Source organism: Myotis yumanensis, unplaced genomic scaffold (genome assembly GCF_028538775.1).
Source record: "Myotis yumanensis isolate MYYU_CA2020_CCGP unplaced genomic scaffold, mMyoYum1.0.hap1 SCAF_3, whole genome shotgun sequence".
Taxonomy (NCBI): Eukaryota; Metazoa; Chordata; class Mammalia; order Chiroptera; family Vespertilionidae; genus Myotis; species Myotis yumanensis.
This window is the reverse complement of record NW_027223754.1, coordinates 34,495,274-34,516,798: the sequence shown is the minus strand read 5'-3', so window position 1 is coordinate 34,516,798 and position 21,525 is coordinate 34,495,274.

Below are 21,525 nucleotides of genomic sequence, written 5' to 3'. Positions count from 1 at the left end.
ACCACTTAGATGGTTCAGGGTTTCTGTACATCTTTCTTTTTCCAGAGCTCTTTTTCTCTATCTAATACATTGTTACTCACCAATCAATAACAGGTATATATTTTTCACTCACACTGAAAACCTATTTTTGGAAGCACCACCCTATCATTAGCACCCCTGGAATCTCCATCATCAATAATGATGACTTATCTGGCAATATCCACTGTATTAGGTGTAAGGGCAAATTGTCTTATCAAAAGTCTTCTTTATAAAGATAGTAAACTATCTCACGAAGTTTTCTAAACCTAAAAGTATGCATGATTGTGCATGAACGGGACACATATTAGCACATGTAAGGATACTATAAGCTCTTTCAGGGTGAACATTTTTGCTTTCTTTGGGTTTTCTTACACTAGCAAAATACCTGGCACAGAGTAAGTAACTGCTCAATAAATACTTGATGAAAGAATGAATAAGCCAGGTCTCATACAATATGCTGCAGAATTACAGAGAGAAATAACATATTTTTTCTGCCAGACGAAAACTTTTTTTAAAAATGTGCAATGGAAGAATTAGCAACAACATGAATACCGAGTTGCTGGATTCCTCTCTCGTACTGTTAGCAGCAAGAAGACAAGACCTCAGTTCTTGTCTTCTTGAAGGAAAAATTTCAAGCAAGAGACAAAGTGTAGCAAAGTAAGAATGTATTGGCTGCAGCAAAAACATATTTAGGACAGTGAAACAAGGAAGGGCATAGAAGAAGTAACCAGAAAGCCTAGGCTGGGCTGCTTTGGCTCACTAGGACGTCAGAGAAAAGGGGTCCTTGGAGACAGGTCTAGGGGGTTAGCCCAGGATGAGCTGTCATTGCCCATTGCTCCCCTGGCTGGGAACCTTAGAGGAAAGAAGGGGTGAATGACACAGGCATGCTCCCCTGGGGGAGAGCTCTGGCTGGATCCTTCATCCTGAGCTTATTTCTCTCTCTCTTACTGGTGGAAATCTTAGGGGGGGAGGGTCCCAATGGAATATTCATTAGCTTCCCGGGTGTGCTCTTTCAGAGTTGTGGTCTCTACTGATTGACTGGTGCCAGGGCAGAGGGTCATTAGTCAATGTAGCTGGTTCTGAGTCAACCATGGTGCCACTTGTCTGGTTTTGCTGCCTTTCTGGCCTGGAGCTGAAATACAACTGAGGCCTAGATGTTATCTTTAGGGAGGAAAAGGTCAGTGGGTCTAAACGGCATGACCAGTTATATGAAAGATCAGGGGTCCAAACCGCATGACCAGTGATAGGTTAGTGGAGGATAGGTTACCCCGATGGGAGGTTCTTGTTTTCCTAGCTTTGCCCCTAGGCTTTTGGGGCTTTCTGCCCTGGTGAGTTTCTGTACCGGGCTCATCATCATTGCTCTGCTCATGTCTGTCTAACTGCCTATAGCAACACCGGTACAATTTCTCTGAAGAACCCCCATGAGTCAGATAAAAACACTAAAGCTGATCTGCATCTTGGCTCACTAAATTAAGGGGCTTTATGTACAGAGGGAAAAAAAACACATTTGAGAAAGGAGCAGGAAATGTAAAATAATAGTTGTTCTCCTTGGGACCATGGAAAACAATTTATTTAATCTTTGAAATGACTGATATCTGTGACTTCTTTTCAAGAAGTTGTTCAGGTAAAATCTATAAATTGTTTGTTCATTGAAATTAATGTGCACCGAAGTAATATGGAATTTAGACACAATCCTTTAATTTGAAATAGCCAAATTACACCTTGTTAGAAAGTCCTTATATTCTCCCAATATTTAGAACTTGGAATTTTTTAGGGTGAGTTGGACATAATTAGATGTGTCTGTATACTGTTGTGTTAATTGACTGCATGTGCATTTACTAGGATGGCTTAGACTTGATGTCACATAGACCAGTCTGGATGAGGCTGCCTAAACTGGAGAGAAAAAAAAAAATCATTCTATCCCACCAGGATGGTGCACCTTTTACCTTGTGACTTAGCCAGTGACTCCCCAGCTGCCAAATCAAGTGATCCTGACAAATTTGGGATGTTAATCTGAGGAGAGGTAAAATTAAAATTATAAATTCTGTTGTCTAGGTCTTTGTTTTTATATAATTTCATTTTAAGAGCTAAGCATCATTTTAAGTGCTACCTGAAGAATATTCTCCTTATTGCTATTTTTTATCTCCTAACACCCCATTCCTAAGTGAGGGTTTCACAACATCTATCCAACACAAACTTGAAAACATCACAAAAACATTTATAAACACCAAGGGCTCTAGCATGTATGAAGAATATGAGTTTGAAAATGTTTACCTATGCAAATATTTGGGTGCTAGAATTTCATAGTTGGCTTAGAAGCTAAGTTTTTTCTAAGCATGTTGCTACAGAAAAGTGATATCCTGGGAGGACTGTTTACTTGGAAGAGGCTTCAAGGATAAGAGTTACCAGCATTTAATGATATTGATCAAATGTTATTTTTATGTTAAAAAAAAAGTGAGGAATTTTTCCTTAAACTTTTACCTTTTATCTAATTGTGCTTTTACTTTCATTTAATAGGAAAAATATATATATAATTTTAAAGGTAGAGTATTATAACATGGGGCACAATTCTTCCTCAATTTCATTGATGTCAGTGAAGACAATATGGAATAAAATGGATCATTGGGTAAAAAAAAAAAAAAAAAGCCCGCTAGCATGGTTCAGTGGTTGAGCATTGACCTCTGAACCAGGAGGTCACTGTTTGATTCCATGGTCAAGGCATATGTCCAAGTTGTGTGCTCCATCTCCAGTGGGGGTGTGCAGGAGGCAGCCAATCAATGATTCTCTCTCATCATTGATGTTCTATCTCTCTCTCTCCCTCTCCCTTCCTTCCTGAAATCAATAAGAATATATATTTTTTTTAAATGTAATTTTTCAGTCATTTTGTTATTTATTTATTTATTTATTGACTTACTTTTTAGTAAAATAGAGCCAAAATCTCAAGCCCAGTTGGTCACAGGCAAACCTCCAGGTTGCTGTGAAAATGCAGGTGAGATGAACATGTAGTTATACGGGCTGCAGATTCCAGCAGTTGGATTCTTTCCTAAAATTTCCAGCACTAGGTTTCTCTCTCTTCGCTGATCACTAAGTACCTGAGGTATTTCTGTCTTATTCTCAGACAACAATTTCATGCTACCTTTGAATGTTCACAATAAAAAGCTTGCTGGTCACATATTCAATGTTTGCTTACTCCTATGTGAACAGGAATGCTTGAGATTCCATCTGAGAGCTACTGTTGGAGTTGGTTTCTGCTATAGAGGGGAACCTGCTCAACCAGTTTCACTAAATCCTTAGAAGAATGTTTTGTTCCACAAAGAAAGTATTGTTCTACAGGACAAGATAGGTAATTATGAGATAATGGATAAGTTTGTCTTTCATTGTGAAATTAGACACACACACACACACACACACAAAAAAAAAGAAATAAAATGGGTGATTACTGATTACAGAAGTTCTCTTACCATGGAACTCCTAAGAAAAACAGAAGTTCACTTTGGAAGTTCATTTATCAAAAGGGCATTCAAAAAATGCCCAGTTTGTAACCCAAGCTAATGAAAACAAGGACATGTATAGTTAAGGCTGACTTCCAGTACCTGGGCCCACCAGGGTGTCTTCCTAACAGCCTCCTTTAGATGTTCCTTTGAGTCCATGGAGGGAAGGTTGGCTTAAGCTGTGAATTTCCTTGTTATTAGTTTCTGTCATGACCTTAATGTACTTTGAGTGACTTTCTGGTTAGTACTTTTAATTTCCTCTCTTTCACAACACAGCTATGACCCTGATAGGATATACTACCACAACTGAGATCCAATTATCACCAAATTGCAAGCATGGTGGGTTTTCCTTTGCTACCAAATCCCCTCTGGGCTTTGGGCATCTTCCAAGCTCCCTTTGTCTTGAATGCAGTGTGAGTCCTTCTGAGACACCTTCCCACATGAAGATCTTGTTTTCTTTATAGTTCCTTTAATGGAGTCAAAATTTGTTCTCTGGCTGTTACCTAAGACACCCTTGAGTTTGTGCATCAGTAATACTCCTCCAAGCCCTTTCAGGGAGCAGTAAGTGCTTCCCGAAGGAATCCCTGTGACAATGACCCTCAAGCTAGTTCCTTCCTTGTGGCTTAACTCTAATCTTTTAGTCATTAGGACTGACAACACAAGGCTCAGTGCAAAATGAAAATGCAGGCTTTCTTGTTAAAAATTAAGAATTTCATGATGGTGATCTTGCCAGTGGAAATCGTGTCCTTTCATGGGATCACAAAGAAAACATTCCAGGGACCCATGTATGGGAGATTGTGGCATGGTAAGATTTATTTTGGGTGGAAATAGAAGGCTGGCCCCCAATTCCTGATGCCTCGTTTTCATCTGTCCCACTATGTAAAAAGTCCAGTCTTGCCTTCATCAAGCCCAAATGTATGTCCCCATCTACCAATGTAGTTTATTCCTGGCTGGCGTTGTGCTCACATTTGGTCCTCGCATCTGCTGGGCCAGAGGTGGCTGCTAGGGCAGCACAGTTGCTATGGAGAGAGAATGCTTGAGCCATGGGGCCAGGGCCTATTAGTGTGTAACTGAGCAAGAGAGAAAGAGAGCTTCTTTGTTAGATTGATTATATTATCTCTGGCTTGGAATGGATCAGGTGCCCTTTCAAACTAACCAATCAACTTCCCAAGTTTTCCTGGGCTTCTAATGAGTCCACCCCCTAACCATTCTATTTTCTAGATCTTCTGGGATCTGTGTCCCTTATCTTTTTCCCAGGCTAGACTCTCCTCTAGGTTAGTAGCCACAGCCTCTCACAGTCCAGATTTTCCAGGTGTTTCCCTTGGACTGCCGCTCAGTAAGCAGACAGCCAGGGGAAACCTTCCTCTGTACAAACCACTCTTTGTACAGAGGAGGCAAACACCAAATACTAACTTTCTCTAAGGAAAAGTTCTTGATTCTATCAGCCACATTCTTTGCTAACCTTAATGTGGTCCCTGAACTAGAAGGTTCCAAAAAAAAATCTCCTTCCTAAGTACATACTCTCCTGGACATCCTACATCTTCCACTGCTAGCACTGGATTTTTCTCTAGAAATCCACCCGCTTCATTGCCCTTAGTTCACATGACATGGCCAACCCCAAGCCATCAGTACATTGCCATGCCCTCACCAGAGGTAGTGACTATCAGTGAGAGTTGTGAGTGGAAATACTGAGGAGACTCTTGTTTTTTCCCCTAAGGAAGAATGATGTGACATAATGTAGAATCTGCTGGTTGCCATCTCATGACCCCAGAAGTGAAATCAAGGGATAGAAGCAGAAAAAAGGGTGAAACTGTTTATGTCTTTTGAGCCCCTGCATCTAACCAGTACTGAAAGGCTGAGTTAAATGAGCCAATGGTTCCATTCCTCTTTTGCTTAAGCCAATTGAATTAGGTTTTCTATAATTTCTATTTGATAGAGTCTTACCTATTCAATTTACCAATACTAACATTGTTCAGTTCATCATTTCATTTTTACTTCTAAGTAATAATTCAAAAATATAAAATTTAAACAGTGTTAAAATGTCATGTACTTTTACCATTACTCCCCCTATATCTTCTAACTGCTTTGTTATTATTTAAAACCAGGTGACCGTATTGCTCCTTCATACCCAAGCAAAATGTAGCTGACATTATATATACAACTATATAATTGACAAGAGAAGGCCACATATTAGAAGCATTATATTTTGCAGATAATGGTGACAAGGTATAGAAGGTCTTTGAACCCTCAGAGGCATGTTCTAAAAAATATCAATGAATCAATGTGAATAGTATCTATAATTTATTTGATGTTAGAAAACAAGAGTGTCATTACTTTTGTAACTTACAGAATATTTTCATATAACTTTAACAATAGACATTATTTTAAAACATGTTTTAATGTTTTTTAATTAGTGCTTTGTCATTAATAACTGTCATTTTTGAAACAAGTAAAAGATAAATGAAGAAAAATTATTATTAAAAACAACACAAATGATATTTTAAAACTTGACCCTTCATTTCCTCTGACCCAGTGGAACTCATATATGAAGGAGAAACTATATTTCACTGAAGTGCCCATCAACATGGACACTTCCTTGAAAAGACAGTAGTCAAACCTTACAAAATTATTTAAAAGCAAGAAAAGGCTGTTCTTAGAAGAAATACACCTTCTGTTCTAGAAACACTGCTGCCCTAACTATTCATAACCATACGGTTTGCTTGTGATTTTTTGTTATTTTAAGGACAGAATTGAAGGAGCCCACAATGCTGGGGGTACTATTCTGTGGCCGCATTTATGAGGTGCACTTTCTGAAGTATACACTACACACCTCAAAGGAAGCATGAAGCTGAAATTTTAAAATGTGAGCATTTCCGGAGGTGAGCACAGTGAATGCAGATAACATCCCCATCTGGAACCTAGTCCTCCTGCCAGCTGTCTACAAGTCTTCTTTGAAGTGTAAGGAATCCTTGAGGAAATATGGAGAAATATTGTTCCATGATAATGGGCTGGGAATTCTCAGCAAATAGCTCTAGAAACAAACAAACAAAAACAAAAAGATTGTGCATTACAACTGTGTTGTAACTTAAATGTAGCATTTTTCCCATGAAGACTCCACATAGGCCCCTCCTAACATGAGTGGAGTAATCTTCACGATTAAGATACCAGTTTCTAAAGAATTTCTTGAAAGGATAGAGGGGGAAAAAGTACTCTAGGTTGACTACAGTTTTGGTGCAGACATAAAAAATGGGATAATTTAATAACAATGACAGGATTAATTATCAAGTTCACTGAAGTCTCACAATCTCTGCCCACTAGGCCGCCCACACAGATGCGAGTGACCAAGCATTTGGCTCACTGGTACAGGAGTCTGAGTGGGTCACTCTCCTGCTTAACTCCCTATATTAGCATCCACTGTCTGCAGAGGAGGCATAGAACTATCGCATGCTGTGCAAAATCTATTCAAGATTGCACCCTGTCTCTCTCTCTTCAACCTCATTTCCTGACATATCCCGCCCCCTTTCACACTTGCACACCCCTCTACCACACACACACACACACACACACACACACGCGCACCTTTTACAGTCTAATCAAGCTGAATAGCTTGTAGATAGAGCTTTGTACATGCTGTTTTCTCTAACTCGGTGCTCAATTGTTTTTTTTCTGTAAAGGGGAAAATAGTGAATATTTTCAGCTTTAGAACTATAAGCATATAGTTGCACCTAAATGAATGAGCATGGCTGTGTTCCAGTAAAATTTATTTGTGGATTCTGAAATTTGAATTTCATATAATTTATGTGTCATAAAATATTATCCTCCCATTTAAATATACAAAAACAATGTTTATTTCCCAGGCCACACACAAATAGGCAGAGGGCCAGATTTGACCCATGGGCCCTAGTGTGCAGAGCCCTGCTCCAGATGTATGGTTTAGCTTACTTATGTGCCAAATGCACTCTTTAAGACAGTCCTTGAACCTTCCACCCAAGTGCAGGGCTGCCATGGTCTCATTAATACATTTCTCTGATACTGCTTGTTTCAATATTTTAAGTAAATTTTACTATGTTTTTCCCCAACTGGGCTTTGAGCTCTTTATAAGCAGGAAAGGGTTATGAAATTTTGTATCCCACCAAGTCCTCAACATGTGCCAAATGACATCAAGCGAGGGGACTGGAGTTTTCAGACTCCTTTCTCTTCTCCAAAATATTTCTGATGAGTCAGGCATCGCTCTGTGAACAAGGGTATTAGGTGCAGTGGGACTGGGAGACAGTCTGACTGGGAAGTCAGAGCCCTGTCAGTGTCGAATCCCAGGTTCTCTGTCAATGATAATTGCTAACACAGCCTGGATTAGGGTGTGGTTGACAGTCATTCATCCCACAAACATTCCTCAGCTGCTGGGTGTTAGGATTCAGGCTGGGAACAGGACAAAGATACTCCTTGCCCTGAGGAATTTTCAGACTGGTCAGGAAGAAAGACTTCAAAAGCTAATCTAATGAGAAAGTAAAGTACCACAGAACACCGAGCTGAGGAAGCCAGTCCCATGGGCAAGGGGGAGGTTGGGGAAGGAGCCCCAGAAAGTGATATGCGCACTAAGACCTGAAGGAGAAGTCCAAGTTGTCTCCGTGAAAAGAGAGAGGAAGGGCATCTAAGTACAAGGAGCAGCCTCATAAAGGCTCAGGGGTGGGAGAACCGGACAGCAGGTTTCTCAGCCATCCCCACTCTATTAACATTAGCATTAGGTTTACAAGGGATTCTCAGGGATCTTGCTGCTGCCTGACCATAGCAAGGCCTCCTCACCTGCACACAGAGCTGTGAGTTAATACTATCTGGGGTCCTCCTTGAATATATTCATTCTAAATGCCTCATGGCTCTTAGTCCTCTGTCTAATGACAAGTTCTGTGGATTTTGCTCTTAGGATTCTTCATTTGGTTTTCCCTTCTCCATCCCTTAGTATTTTAGCATTATGAGGGCATAGATGTTATTTTCTGCTGCATTTCTTTAACTCCACACACATGTAAGATGCCATTCAGTCAAGAAAAATTATTAAGCATCTCTGTTCTAGGTGTCTGAGATACTTCAGAATAAAACTGATAAAGGTATCTACTTGTGAATCTTACATGGGGGTGTGGGATGCAAGAAAAAGTGATAATATACACAAAAATAATGAATGAGTAAATTATATAATAGTTTTGAAAGAAAAATATGTTCAGCAGGTAATGGAGACTATGGGGTTGAAGGTGCATTTTAAAGAGGAATTTCAGGATAGAACTCATTATCGCGGAGACTTTGAGCAAAGATGATGGAAAGGAGGAAATTGGCCATGGAGATATTTTCAGGAAGAAAGAACAATCAGTGAAAACTACATCAAGAAAGAACTGGTACCATCCAAGAACTGCAGGAAGGACCTAGTGGCAAAATAATGAAGGGAGAAGTTGCAGGAGATGAGTTCAGAGAAAAAACCCAGGACAAGCTGTGGGGAGTATGATCATGGAGGGTCTTATTGGACCCTCTAACCATGTGGATTTTATTTCTGACTCAAATGGAGAACAATGCAAGTGTGTGAGCAGAGTCATGCATGACATAATCTGATCCACACTTTACAAGGACAATTTTGGCTGTAGGATTAAGAGGAGCTGGCAGGGGCAGGAACAAGAGCAGGGAGGGTGGTGAGGAGCCCATTGTAGTAATCCAGGTGAGACATGAGGGGCAGTGGGATTCTGGAAAGCTGTTGGGAGGAAGTGAACAGTCTCCCCTCACTGTCTGAATATGGGGTTCAAGGAAAAGAGAATAGACAAGGATGACTCCAAAATGTTAGCCAGAGCACCTGAAGAATTGGGAGTTGCTGTTGGTTGACTAAAAAGAGGAAGTCTGTCTGCCATGGAGCACATTTGGGGAGCATATCAGAAGTAGGATTTGCTGAGAATTAAACCTCTCTCAGACTTTTAAGTCAAAATATCATAAGTCATTGAATATATGAGCCTGTAATTCCAGAGCGTTCTGAACTCTGGCTATAAATTTGGGCATCTTTGGCATATAAACGGCCAGTACGACAGGAGACTGAGCGAAGTCACGGAGGGGGTAAATGGAGACTGAGAAGAGAAGAGGCCCCAGGACTGAGTCCCAAGGCCCCTGACATCGGGGTGATTTATTGTCATTGGTGCCGAACTAACTGATTCACTGGCTGACTCGGGTAAAAAAATAATACAATTGTCCAAGTAATGTATTAGAAATATAGGTCCTAATCTCTTTTATATTACAAGTGATATCACATATTATTGAGAATATGGTTTGGGGCATCCTATACTGACAAAAACATCCTATCTTTCATCAATGACACAAACAGAACAAAAATCACACACACACACACAAAGGAAAACAGTGTAGAAAAGTGTATTTGGTAACTCCAACTCTTATAGCCTAGGTAAGAAACAGGAACAAGATCCTCAGGAACAAAAACAAAAGCTGACTGAGTCTGGGAGGAAGCAGTGGGGCTAATGTGTCATCTGCCCAATCCAGGAGGATTTCACAGCCGTGGAAACAGTAGTTACAGCTATGCATACCTGTGCAAAGACAAATCTGAAACTGATTTGATTTTGATGAACTCCAAAAGCTGAAGAGCAACAAGAGATCAAAGTTCCTTCTCCCAGCAGAGTAACACCTTCCTTTCTTCAATTACAATCTCAATACAGAAGCAGATCATGCAGGAATCCGAATGTTTATATCATCAGGAAAAACAAGTTTTTACATGATTTTTTGAGCTATTTTGGGGAAACATTTCTCATGCTCAAATAAGGCCGCATGACCCACTGCCAAAATGTGAGTATTTTAACCATGATCAAGAAGGTGCATAATCCCAGGGCAGCAGACAGCACTGGCTGCCTGTGGCCCCCAACGCTCACCCTTTCCAAGATCAACTTCCTGCTCTTCTGGAAAAAACACTGCCCCTTCCATTACCGAACAGTGCAGGATCAGGGGGGTAAGTGTTGGGCTGCACAGGGAGGGGAAAGAGGGAGAGAAAACTGTGGGTGTGATTCTCTCCATGCACTTAGGGAAAATTGCATAGTACTTCAGCAGAAATCTTCAATAGAAAAAGCAATGTGTCTACCAGAATCCTAAGCATTTTGAATGAAAGTTACTACTTTTATTTTCTTCTTTCTTTCTTTTATGTTTTTTCTTGTTAAATTACAGCCTTGCAATTTCCTGGAGCCGAAGCCCCTTTCTTCCTGACAAGGTAAGATGGCTTTTTGTGTAGGGGGGTAGGATGTTGTTAGAATAAGAGACTAGAAGCTAAATTCTTGGGCTCTGTTCCTAGTTCTGACTGTTGTGATGGCAAAGCACTCTGTCTGGGAGCCTATAAATATATGCCATAAATGTGTCAACTCTACTTATACTCTATAGGAATGCTGCTATCTCTTGGCAGAATAATATTACCATCCTAGCAGTGTATAAGTCGGTTGTAGTTTCTAAAATTTATATATATATATATATATATATATATATATATATATATATATATACAATAGTTGGGAGGAACATGCCCTGAATGGCAGAACTTGTGTTTACCCTGGGAACAATTGTTTGGAAAATATATAATCAGGTCCACCACTAATAAATGACTTGGTAAGTACTTTACATTTCAAAAAGTTCATAGTATATCATTAGGGAAAAGAATGAGCAGAAATTTCTGTTTTACCAATAGTTATTATTTTATGAAGTAAAAATGACTACGTGAAAAATTGAATTTTTCTTCTACATGTATTAAGTCATTTATATGGGGCTTTTAATATTTTATGTACACTTCTTTCACTTGAGATTCTGGAAAAGAGGAGTGCCAGCAAATTTCAGGCTGCCTCCTTATTCAAATGAAGTGGAATTTCCTCAATAAAATTATTCAAATCAATTGACAATTGGTATTTTTTTTAATATCTGTTTTTGTGTATCAACCTCATACTCTTTTCTGCTTTCTTAAAAACAAATACTATGTTGTTGTGTAATGTACACATTTCATAAAATATGAAGCGACAAAGCAAGTACACATTGGGGTTTCTTTTGTAATCAGAGGGCTGGAAAATTAGGACAGGAAGCCTGAGAAATAGCCCCACAAATGGAAAAGGATTCTCCTAGGATGTCTCACTCATTGTCATTTGTGAGAAATTCCCCAGGGAATGTTCATGAACGTAAAGTCCAGTCTAGCTTACAATGACTCATATATGTACCAGTTCTCCCAGAATTCTGCTCCAAAAACTACCCATCATCTTTGCTGAAATCACAAGCATCATTTTCTTTAACATATAAATTGAAAATCAGCAAAATTTTAAATTAACCTAATACATTTCCTTCATGGTCTGGCCTTAACATAATTTTCACACATAACTAAGGCATTTACTTTATTCCACATAAAAAATTTACCTGATGCTATTTTTAATAAATGTTATGCTACAAATTTGGTATATATTTTAAATGCTAAAAACAATTAGCTTTAAGAGGCATAAACTAAGTTAGGTATTTCTGTTTATAATGTTAATCCCTTTAGTGTAAAATGTTGTTCCTGATAGTATTGTATTCAACAAAGAGCTTGAAAAATAAATTTCAATAAGGTTTATTTTTTGTATTTGTATATTTTTCTTGACTTTTAATATCTTCTTATTTATTTTAGAACCAAGAGATATTGGCAGAGTCAAAGACACAGCCTTTCATTTTAAAGGCATTTTCTTTTCTTACAAATCTGCTATCACCATAATCCTAAAAGTACAAAAGACAGCTAAATTATCCATTCTCCTTTCTGACCATGGCGACTTCTAAACTTTAACTTTGATTTAGATTAAACAGTACCCTAGCAAAAGATTTCAAGAGGAGCCTTTGGAAGGTCGGTCCTGGGTGTAAAGAGCAGCTGCTTCCTGAAGTTTAAAGGGCAGGGCAGGGCTGCAGTGTTCTTAAGGTTGCTATGAAGAGCAGTAAATAACGATTATAAAGTGTTTGGTAAATGCTTTATGTGTCACATAAATGCTCTATAATAAAAGAAACCTCCAGCAAGGTAAAAGGGGACCCTGTGCCGGTGGAGGCGTTGGCCTGCAGGTGAGTAATAACCATGATTAGTGAAAAGCTCACAGCTCCTCTGAGACAGGTATTACGCCGTCTTGCCAAATGTTACCTCCAAATATGGGAAAGTTAGTCTGCATTTCCTCTTCCAAAGCTTGACTTTCGATTGAGGACCGTGGTGCAAAAGCTTGCTCACTGACTCCATCCGAGTGAATCATGGCCATGGAAACTAGAGGAGATAACAAAGTAAATTGTCCCTCTCTTTGCATTAGGACTGGAGGCATTTACCAGAATACTGTCTGGTTCTCAAACCGCACACCACGCCTCTTTTCCTTGGAGTCTATTCATTTCTTGTTAATTTCACATTCACTGACATACTTCTTGATTTCAATATAAACCCATCCTACTAAAGCTCATGAAATAACTCTCTTTGTTGCCTCTCTGAATGTAAGCAGTCATACACTCTCACACACATAAATGGCACTCTTAAGTCTTGGCATTTTTTGTCTGAAAAACATTTCTTTTAATCCATAAAGTTAATCATTTATTTCACTCAAAATGACCTCATTTAATTACATGCAGCCAACTTTTAAACTAATTTTTGCTTAATGTTCTAGATTTCATCCCATTGGCAAGTTGTTAAAAAAGACATTGCTCTTATATCTTCACAGCGATTTCTATAAAAATGAATACAATTTGTCCTGTGATATATTATGCATGTTAGTGATGATATCATCATAAAATTTAAATAGTTTATCACCCATATTCCTAATGATGTTAATACTGCATGCCCCCTGTTTTTATTCATAAAATTGTTCCATAAAATCTGGTGTGTTTTTTTTTTCAGTACTTTAAGCATTTTATCTAACCGCACCCCCTTATTTGGTTCAGTCTGCAATTAAGATTCTCATAGAGGCACTAAGAGGCAAAGAGGGTAGGAATTGGAGGGAGAGGTTGAGTATATGGTTTCCTATGAGATAATATTTTTATCTTCAGGGGACATCTTTCAAATGCATGTATACACCAAGAGATTTTTATATATTTCCCCTTTTGGCTTATTTACTAATTTGACTAATATTTAGTTAGGATCTTCTATAATCTAGGTTCTGACCATAGCACAGATAAAACTGTCAGAAATGGCATATGCTGTGCATAAAATCATGAGGAAACCTCATGAGATGGAATCCCAATAAGTATCATTTCATTTTATTTCAGTGTTATGTGGTCAATTTTTCTTTTTTCTGTAATTTATTTCTTAAGCCTTTCTGAGAGACCTTGGATAAGTCATTTAAACTTTCAGGGTTTGGGTTTTTTTCTATCTAGATAATCAAGCAGTTGACATGTGAGAAAGAACTTAAATATGTTCTACATACAATTTTATTTGTCCAATACTTTTTTATATAAGGCGAATCATTCTATTGCACTATCTTTAACATACAAGAACTAACTCACCAACGTGACAAAAATGCACAAAGATGGCAAAAAGTAGTAAAATAGCTCTCCAGACCCTATGCATTAACTCAGAGTTTTGGCAGAGTTGAGTCATGCTGTCTTCTCGCGGGGTCCTCTCACAGTTACATTTCCTCGTATGTTGAAGTGTTCTGGACACTAACCTGGTTTCTTTTACTCGCACAGTGAAATGATGTGCAATATTTCAGTCAGCTCTATGGAAACTAAAAAGTCTAAAACCAGTGAGTATTGAGAAGAATTTATGGACATTGAATCCCCCTTTCAAGTTGGTAGGAAAATATCTGCTACAGCCACTTGGGACAGTGAAAATATGAAGGACCAATGCAAACTTCCATCCCCAGGGAGACATACATGCACAGGAGGCACGTCCCTGGATGTTTACTGTGATATGGTTTGGAGGAACAATGGAATAGCCCAAAATGTTAATAAACACATGGAGGGGACTATTTAACTAAAATGTGGTCTGTGCACACCATGCTGGCTAAAAATGAATGAACTAAATGTATGTGCATTTCATCTCAGCATAGGGTCTTAGTGGAGAACCCTCCACTAAGTGTCAGGAGGACCCATAAAATAGGACGCTGAGGCACATGTAAGGCAATACTGTATACTGCATATGGTTCTCAATAGGGAGGATTCTCACCAGGCTCAGGCTGGCTGCGTAGTTTAGTCTCCGAAGAGGAAAGGAAGGAAATGAGCCTGCAGTGAGGTGGTCAAAGGGAGCACAGGTGTTATCTACAGGGTGTACTATCTTTCTTTTTGCCTCTTTCTTGAGAATTAATGCATTTTTCTTTTTTGTAAGGTTTTCTTTTGCCATGCCCCCCCCCCAAGAGTATGAATACATCTTTCCCAAGTGATTTTTTTTTAAGAATGTAGATTAAAAAAAAACAAAAAGAGGCCACAAACATTGCAAAATATTTTAACAGTTTTAAACGTGGGTGAGAAGAATACAAGTTATTGTTATATTATTCTTTGTACTTTTCTGTATTTAAAAATTCCTCCACATGAGGAGGGGGAGTTAGTTCTAGCAGGAAGCTACCAACATTCTAGTTTCTCTGTCACACACACACACACACACACACACACACACACACACACACCTCGCCACCATTCCTTAGCTGTGAGATTTGGAGCAGATCACTTAACCTCTCAAGACCTCAGCTGCCTCTTGGGGGTAGTGATACCTTACCCCCTGAAAGCCCCGGGCTGAAACAGATGGTCGCTTGATATCAGCTTTGCCTGCCTCTCCAGACACAGAAGTCACAAATCTCACCGAACCGCCCCTACCTCTAGTTACACTGGATCCTGCAACCTGTCACCTGCATCAGGGAGCCTGGAAGTGCGGTCCTGGACTGCACTGGCTCGGGCTTCTGCAGAGCCTCCTACAAAAGCTTCCCCTGGAGTGTGGAGAGGGACAGAGAGACAGAGAGAGGAGAGGAATGTCAGCACTGGGAAGGGAGGAGAGCAGGGAGAGGGAAAGATGAGAGCAAAGGAACAGCCAGCCGAGGATGAAGAAATGCAGACATCAAGGAGTGGAGAGGACAAGCCATGAAAACAGAGTTCTCTAAGCTGACATTTCAGCAGGTATGTCAACTGGGTGTGAACATCACGACTGTAACAAAGAGGAGCAACACTATTCCTGCCTGGAAAAAAAATGATAAGAGCCGTCGGAAATGCACAGGCACTGTTCCCACTGGCTCTGCTTCTCACAGATGCAAATACCTGCGTGCTTTGTGCATCTTGGTGCGGTGAGGTCACCCACTCGCCAGGTAAACCGCCCCAGTCACTCAGCCCTCTGCCTCCACTGCCGTCATTTTGCTCCAGCACCATGACTGCAGTCTGAGGACGAAATCTGAACTGCTTTTCCGTGGTGCCTAAGCCACACTTCAGTTCCAATTGAGGAAATTTATTGATAAAAGTCTGCTTATTTCATGGTGAGGGGGGGAAAGAACATGAACAATTACTTTCTGTTTCACATTATTTATACCATCCTTTGTGTAAATGTAAAAAATTGCAATTCCACATTTCAAATAAAAGTTAGCAAGTTAGCCTTTCCCCACCCCACCCAAACAGGTGTGTTGGTTGCAGTGGCAATGTTGGTTGCAATGGCAATCAAGTCAATAGTTCCTCTCTAATCACCTAGAAGGAACTATTAGACTAAGCAAGAAGTCAGAGAACTATTGCTCAGCGAGAGTTACACCAAGCTCTCTGTAGCAGCCAGCAATGTGTGTATAACATGTAATAGTGAGAACTAGACAGGAGTTATTTCAACAAATCCCAGGTGACTGGCCTCCAGTGACTGCTTTAAGTGGGATTTCACAACATGGGAGCTATGCTCTGTGAATTGACTTTTCTGCACGATGTGAAAATTCTTTCACCAGATGTAGGTTTCAATTCCACTTAGATATACCATTTTCATATATGTAATTTTCCCCTTAGTTCTCAAATTCCATCATAAAATGGGAAGAGTGATACAGACACTGTTTCTCTATTTGGAATTTAATATGTAAGATAGAGCTTTTTTTTTTTTCCTTCTGGAAAAATGTGAATCTGCATTGTTCCAACAGTTGGAAAATTATTCTTCTCATGCCAAACCTATAACAGAGCAATAAAACGTGTAGCAGTTGGGTGGAGCTCCCCAGATTCCAGAAGTCTGTGAAATTCAGAGGCCCCCAAGTTTAAAAAATAAAGCGTCTGTTTATTTTGTCCTTAACACATTTCTAATTTGTTTTTGCAGATTGTTCTTTATTAACAAGGGAAAGCTATTTTTGTATTGTTGCCAAGAGACTTCAGAAACGAACAGCCTGATAAAAATAATAACTTCCTGTAATGAACAGTCTTGCTGGTTCAAAGATATCTAGGTCTATAAATTTTTTTCAGAAAATGTAAATTAAGAGCTTTTAAGTGCTAGGTGACATGACAGTGCAGCTTCGGAGTCTTAGGCTGAATCAACCTGCCCTACTTTCACTGCTATATTGGGCAACGTAAAGAACAATGCTCTTCTCTTTGAAATGCTATAGCACTTTTGAAAACACTGACAGATTTATGTATTAGTTTAAATGCTATTTGCTTAATGTTTCTTTAAAAATGATAGGCTAACAAAAAAACACAGCACAACAAAATCCCTGACACATTGACAGCATCACATAATTTAGCATCAACTCGAAAAGAAAGTTTGAAATTTAAATTTTGATTCTTTTTCATGTACAGCATGTAGGAAATAAGTTGCCAGTGATACATGCTGTGATATGAATTCTTCTCCAACAAAAGAAACTACAAAATGGATTTCTCATTGTAAGTTTGCTGTACTTAAAATGCTAGGTCTTCTTCTATTAACATACAGTAAGCTCCCTTGTCAGATATAAGCTACAGAATCACACCATTGTAAGAGTAACTCATATTACATTAATTTGAAAATTAATCATTATTTATCAGTTAATAATAATGTATTATTAATCACTATTATGTTAATGGTGAATTATATTACTACGTATTATATTAATAGTAAATTGTATTATAGTAAATTAATAAAGTTCTCATGATACTTATAAAATCTTCTCTGTAATATTTATATGCACTCATTTTGCATGGTCTATTACTCTAAGTTTCTTTGAAATTTGCTCCATCAGGTTGGTCTCAGCTGGAGAGCCTGTTATGAGACAGAAGAGAAAAACAAATTATGATGCAGACCTTTCAATGTAGAGTATGTTAGAAAGTAAGCAATTGTAAGTAGGTTTGGGTTGGTACAACGGCAACCTGCAATGATGCCAGTGAGGATATTTTACAGCCTGAGGTGTATTTTATAGCCTTAGGAATTGCTGAGGGGTCGAAAGTAGAACAAAGCGATGCTTGTTTCCCCACTGGACTCTCCCTGCTGCCTGCCTCACTTTGATAGTGAAGCAAAAAGGAAAGTTCACCCAGATTATTTTTAAAATTACAGAAAAGTACCGTCATTAGAGCTTGAAGAAGTAATTAAATTTCTTTTGTGATCCAAGAATCCCTTTCACTCAGAGGGTCTTTCTTCTATGAATTCAATGAAAGTCAATCCTTGAAAATTCATACTCTTTGTGTCTTTTCGTAAAGATATTTTATGAAAGCACAAATTTACAGTCCGGATTAGACAATGCCCCATCTACATGTCTGTGAGTCAGAGTTGATGAATGAATTTTCTCACCTCATTTTCTCTAAGAAAGTATTCTGGTCCCAATTCAAAAAGCCGGCACACAAAGTCCTGGCAAATGGTTGCTGTTTTCGAGTAAATGAGTGGCTCTGCTGTGGACCGGTCTGTACCAGCAACTCTTACTGCACGTGAGAGCTGCTCTGGCCCTCCGGTTGGAGCAAAGACACGGACCCAGCAACTTTCACAAAGAACTTAGAGGCATCGTGTTGGTCAGAAACTGAAGACACTGAATAATATTTAAAGGAAAAAATATTAACATGGGAGAGCCTTTCTTTTCCCAAAAGAAAGTGTTAAAATAGACATATAAGCCAAAAGCCGGGTAAAATACAGAAAACATCGAAGTCAGTGGAGGAGGGGAGTCAGGCTGATTCAAACAGAGAGCATTGACCTTATTTCTCTCATACACCAAGATTGAGTACAGGTGGATTGAAGAGTTTAGTGTATATGACACAAGATTAAAAACATAAAACTAAAAGACATAATTTAATGTGTTGTTTTTTTTTTTACCTCTAGTGTAGAGGGTAACTTTCTAAGCATAAAAGCAATGGTAGAAATTTAATCCTTTTGATATTTGAAAGTAAACTTCTTGAGGTGAGAAAATTCATTCATCAACTCTGACTCACAGACATGTAGATGGGGCATTGTCTAATCCGGACTATAAATTTGTGCTTTCATATTTAAAAGGCAAGAAAACTACGAACTACATTGATAGTAAATGTATAGATAAAATGGGTTAATCTCTTGAATTTTTTAAGAATACCTGTAAATCATTGAGGAGAAGATGAAGGCCTCCGATGGAAAAATAGGCAAAATGACTAGCATGAAATTTACATAGCAGGAGTTGCAAATGGCTGATAAGCATTTGTAAATTAATGCTCAACTCACTAATAATCAGAAAAATGGGAATTAAATCGCAATGCTTTTTTTTATATCTAGCAAATAAGTAGAGAGTTTGGATAACAACAGGAAGCAACACTGGTGAGCATTTACTGAAAAATATGAGTCATGACATTTTTAGTCAGAAGTCATAGCAAAGTCCAAGTTAATTAATAGCTGACTTGGTATAATCCTGACCAATAATAATAAACTGAGTCCACAAAGGTGCACAAGATCCTGGAGATGCTTCTGCACCCCGGGGACGTCTGAGGGTTCCCAGGAAGGGGCAGGATTAAAGTGGGGAGGGAGCCGGAGGAGGGGCTCATCCAGAAGTTATTTACTAACCCATATACAAGTATGTTGGTATTTTTATGGGTATGTCTACACCAATGTTATGGCTGAAAATTAGTGCAAGTATCATTTTATTTAAAGAGATGAATTGCATAAACTAAAAATACAAAATGATGATTTTTACCCTTTGGCCTAGTAATCCCAATGCTGTGTATCTGATGAAGTAAAGTGTACAAAAGTTTATGGACATTTTTTGATCACAGAACAATAGTGACATAATGACAATAACTAAATTTATGATATACCTCCAATATGCCAGGTGTTCTAAGCGATATACATAGATCATCTCATTTAAAACTAACAATGATCCTGAAACATAGCTTCCAATATTACCTCCATTTTATAGAGAAGGAAACTGAGGCACAGAAAAGGGAAGCAGTTTGCACAAAGTCACATGGTTAGTAAGTGAAAGAGCCAGAATTCAAAGTTTACCTCAGGTCTGTATTTACCCACTAGTTACATAGTTAATAATGCAATATTGTGTGAATTAACAGGCTTTATAGCTTCTAAATAATTATAATTAGTCTACTTAAATTTTTATTACCTGGTCAAATTTGCTAATTTTACCTCCTACTCACTATTTTTATGCCATTTTCACACATGTCTAAATAGCTATTATCCATAGATGACATTATACTTTAGCTATAAATCATGATGTGGTGGTGATTCAAACTATCTGCCTGCAATAATGCATTTCTCTTTATTCCCAAGAAAATAATAAAAGTGTTACTATTAGCTTCATAATTAAAGGCATCAGAAGCAATGGATTCATTAAAACAATTGCATGAGTACCATGATACTTTTAAAACACCACCTGTTTGTGATGCACCATTATGTTTGAAGCTCCATTAGCAAAATCACCATTTCCTTTTCTTTTTTATCTTTTATTTTTAAAAATTTAAGTTTAGTGTTGAAAGTGTTACAGATGTCCCTTTTTCCCCCCACCACAGTCCCCCTCCAACCCGCACTCACCACCCTCACCCCAAGCCTTCACCAGACTATTGTCTGTGACCATGGGTTATCTACATTATAAAAGGCCAGTGGTCATAACGCCATAATTACCAAATGACCGACCGGTCACCAGGAGGTACATTCATGGGTCCTGCTAGCGCGGCAGCGGGTCTGGGGTCCCGCCGACGGGTCTGGGGTCTTATGTGATTTGGCGCGCTGGGCCTCTAGTGTATATCTATAATAATAAAAGTGTAATATACAAATTGACCAAACGACCATCTGGACATCTTTCCAGATGACCTTCCGGATGAAGCTGGGGCTGCAGCCACGGGATCCAGGCAGCCACCATGGCTGCAAAGGCCTACTCTTGCACGAATTTCATGAATCAGGCCTCTGGTATGCCTATATATTCCCCAGTTAATCTCTCCCCATTTCCTTGTGACTCTACATTTCACCATACTCTATCATCTCCAGTGCCACTCAGGATCACTATACTGGTTTTCTACCTGCTCACTCGATTGATGAAAAACCCCAACATAACAGTGATTTAGGTTGTTTCTTTAAGTCCTAGAATGTGCTATGTTTTCACTGAATTGACCAATCATCTCCCTTTTACTAACCTGAGTTGGCCCTTTTGAGGTTTCAGTTTGTTTACCTGTAACCTTCTCCTGGATCATTTCTTTCTTCTCTGACAGTTCTTTCTTAATTTCCTTTGCCAGTTTATTGTCTTCAACACAGTTGAATACTTGGTCCCAGTCTTCTGCTCTTCTCATTGTATGCTCTCCCAATGGAAGGCCATCTTCACCTGTGATTTCCCTTTCCTTCTAGACACCAACAAGTCCCAGATTTTTATCTCCGACCCACTCTTACCTCAGAGTCTTACTAGACCACTCACTACTCACATGTCTGGAAGACACTTCAACCACCCAGGTCCCAAACCTTTCCCACAGACCTGGTCCTTCTCCAAAAGTCCTCATCTACTGACATGGCCATCCATCCAGGTATGCAGACCCCCAAACCTACATCCTTCTCAGTATCGACCTTTGCCTTAAAATCGCTCGTAAAAAAACATGTGATGTACAGGTACTAAAACTTTTACCCCTCAAAGAGATCACCATTTCTGTCCATGGTATGCCATCTCCACTG